Genomic DNA, 3,698 nt, shown 5'->3' with positions numbered 1-3,698 from the left:
AGCAATCTATGGTTATCTTGTAATTCTTAGTTAGGAAGTCAATTATATTTATCAGTCGAGTTGCGAATAAACAAGAGAGCATGGATTAAAGGTTACTTGTTATGCAGTAATGGAGAATATGTTGGAGTTTTGGAGATGCTTTGTCTTCTGAATTTCTGCTTTCCTCTGTCTTCTGATTCACGCACGCACGTCCTACTTCTAAAAGTTGTTTAAATACTAAACTAGTAGCCTAGGGTTACAAAATACGAGTGGACTATGATGGATGATGCAGAGATCCACTTCTGGGGCCCACTTGGTGTGTGCTGGGACTGAGACTTTAAGCAATTCACGTGTAGAGGCCATTTGTGGAGTTGAACGCCAGTTTTTATGCCAGTTTGGGCGTTCAACTCCAGTTTTTTATCCTTTTCTGGCGCTGGACGCCAGAATTGGGCAGAGAACTGGCGTTGAACGCCAGTTTACATCATCTATCCTTGAGCAAAGTATGGACTATTATATATTGCTGGAAAGCTCTGGATGTCTACTTTCCAACGCAATTGGAAGAACACCATTTCGAGTTCTGTAGCTCCAGAAAATCCACTTTGATTGCAGGGAGGTCAGAATCCAACAGCATCAGCAGTCCTTTTTCAGCCTGAATCAGATTTTTGCTCAGCTCCCTCAATTTCAGCCAGAAAAATACCTGAAATTACAGAAAAATACAAAACTCATATTAAAGTCCAGAAATATGAATTTTTCCTAAAAAATAATGGAAATAAACTAAAAACTAACTAGAATATCCTAAAAATTATATGAAATTAACCCCAAAAAGCGTATAAAATATCCGCTCATCATCGACCCAACCTGAAGAGGTCGGTTACTTGTCTTCGATCAGCCCAGGTCATATAGCTCAACCCAGGGTATGAACAGTGCCCCTACTTGAGCTCGATCTTATCCTTGAGGCCGTGTCTTTTTAGACTTCGACCCTTTGAGGAAGTCGAGTTCGAGCATCTTGTCTTTGGTTGATCTCTCTAAGGCTCCATAAATGTGAAGCGTTTAGTTTCTTTTATCCCTTTAGTTGCAACACACATTTTGCATTCGTATTCTTCCTTGGAAACGTGCAACGGTTTTAAAGCCCATTTAACTCCTTCGCCGTTTCCCCTTTTTTCCCTCTTCACGTTTTATTTTGAATTTCTAAGGATTTGCTTCAGTTTCTTCTTCGCCTTTCTCTCCGTCTTCTTTGCTGGTGCTTCGTTTTCTTGCTTCCAAGTTTCTTTCTTTTCTCGTTCGGGAGTGTTTGCTGGCGCGAATTTTGATCGTCGCTTCCGTTTTTGCGTTCGCCTTTTCTTTTTTCACAGGTTGGTAATTCTTTCTCCTCTTTTACTTTGATGATTTCCTTTTGTATTTGCATGTCTGCGATTTTTGGGTTCCCACCAAATTTATTTTGAAAAGCTTGATCCTTTTTTGCCAAAGCTTGCGTCTTTTTTGTTCTTTTGATAAATGCTACATTTTTCTTTGCTCCGCTCTTATGGAAAAAGAAATGTGTTCCTGCTTTCTGTTTTGCTTTACCGGTGTTTCATAGTTTTTGTTTGAATCTATTTAGTAGAAGAGGCTATAGCTTCATTGATGATTTATTGGTGACTTAACAAAGTTTGTAGCATTTTGCTGTTTTCGGTATGATCTTATGATGGTAACGGCTTTTACTGTTTGGATGAGGAGGTGCTAGTATTCAGGTTGCGTTCTTGAGTGGCTTTATGGCTTTGTGTCGTTTGTATGGAGTGTCGTTTACCTTCCATAAAATTTTGATCTTTTTCTATTAAGAGGTATTAGGGCATAGATTTTTGCTGAGTTACTGCCTTCCTGCTGCCTCCTAAGGGTGCCCCTGGACTTTAGTGTGAGTCCTGGGGTTTTCCTTTCATTGCCATATCTGTTTCTTCACGTTCATATGTTATTGTCCGAGTTGTTTCCTGATTTTCCGAGTTTTCTGGTAGTAACCCAATTTTCTTTTTCTCACTGTAGGAGTAGTTGACCCATGTCTTCCCCCAAGAACATTGTTGAGATGTCTACTAAGATCTCGGATGGCATGTCTGATTGGCTGGACTCCATTGTTTTGATGTGTGTTACCGTGGCTGACCCTGAATATTATAACCGACTTAGGAAGCATCATAGGATATGTAGTAATAGGGAAGAGGAGAAGAACTATGAGTTGGTGTTGCCGGATCCTGAGGAGAGAGTGAGCTTTCCGACCTCGACCCAGGGCGAAAGCCCTTTTTCTATGCCTATGACTATTTTTTCAGTCAATTGAACATCACCATCCCTTTTACTGACTTCGAGACCGAGCTGTTATTTTCCTGTAATGTTGCCTCTTCCCAACTCCATCCGAACACCTGGGGTTTTATAAAAATCTTCCAACTGTTGTGTCAAGAGTTGGGTGTCCGACCTACTGAGACCCTCTTTCTCCACCTTTTCGTGTTAACTAAACCCGGGGTAGCAAAAAAGAAAGCCTCTTGGATCTCTTTTTGAGCTACTCAAGGGAAGAAAGTATTCTCGATGTACGATGAATCCTTTCGTGACTTCAAGAACTATTATTTTAAGGTCCGAGCTGTTGAGGGAGCTCGACCCTTCTTCTTGGATGAAAATAATGAACCCACTTTTCCTTTGTCTTGGCAAAAAGATCTTGTAGTAGTTAAGTATTCTTGGGAGAGCTTGAGCGAGCTAGAGCAGGCCTTTGTAAGTGTGTTGGAGGAGGATTGGGAAGAGCCTCCTCATCTCGATACAAAGAGGTTCCTGGGAGACCCCTCCCTTCTTCGGGCCGAATTGGGTAGTTGCCGACTTCTTTTTGCTTTTCTTTGTTTGTTTGTTTCTACTTTATAACTCTCAATTTGATGTTGCTGCTTCCTTTTTCAGAGATGGTGAAGACCTCAGAGTCCATGAAGGCCTTTAAACGGGCCAGGAAAGCAACAGTTGCTCAAAACATCTCAACAAAGGTTTCAGGGGAGGGATCCTCTTAGGTCCCTTTGAAGAAATCGACCTCGAGCACTGCTGGACCGAGGAAGAGTATTCCTACTCCTCAAGTTTATGTGGTTTCCTCTGATCCTCCCCAGCCGACCTCTGGTGCTGCCTTTTCTCCTACTGCCGGTCCTTCTCCAAAAAGGCAGAAGACTGTTGAGCCCTATGACCTGGATGCCCCTGATTTTGATGCTGTGGGGTTTGTTGATAATCAGATTGTTCCTTATGGCCGACTTCCCATGGACGATGTGTCCATCCTTCACCACCTGGATTTTATTACCAGTAGTAGTGTTTGGATGGCTCACATGGGTGCGGCTCTGTTCCGCACGATCCAAGATTCTCCTGTCCATGCGATGAAGGCCTTTATGAAGGAAGCTAAGTCGGAATTCGACAGGATCAAAGAGCTGAATGATGAACTTGATGCAAAGGTGGCAAAATTGGAGCTGGATGTAGAAAATGAGAAGGCCCGAGCTACTGCTACTGAGGCCACTGCAAATCTGGCTGAGGAGATGGCGAAGAAGCACAAAGAGAGCTATGTTCGTATTTATGGTGAGCTGCTGGAGACCAGGGAGAGGTTGGAGTCAGCCCATGCTGATTATGCTGAGCTCCAGGGCCATCTTGTGGGTAGTGTGATCGATGCCTATGAGAACTTGAAAGCCCAGGTCCGAGTTCTTGCCCCCGAGCTCGACCTCACTCTTTTCATTCTGGACAACGTT

The sequence above is a fragment of the Arachis ipaensis genome, chromosome B10 (genome assembly GCF_000816755.2).
Source record: "Arachis ipaensis cultivar K30076 chromosome B10, Araip1.1, whole genome shotgun sequence".
In the NCBI taxonomy this organism is placed as follows: Eukaryota; Viridiplantae; Streptophyta; class Magnoliopsida; order Fabales; family Fabaceae; genus Arachis; species Arachis ipaensis.
The sequence above is the reverse complement of the archived record's forward strand: the minus strand, read 5'-3'. Positions refer to the sequence as shown.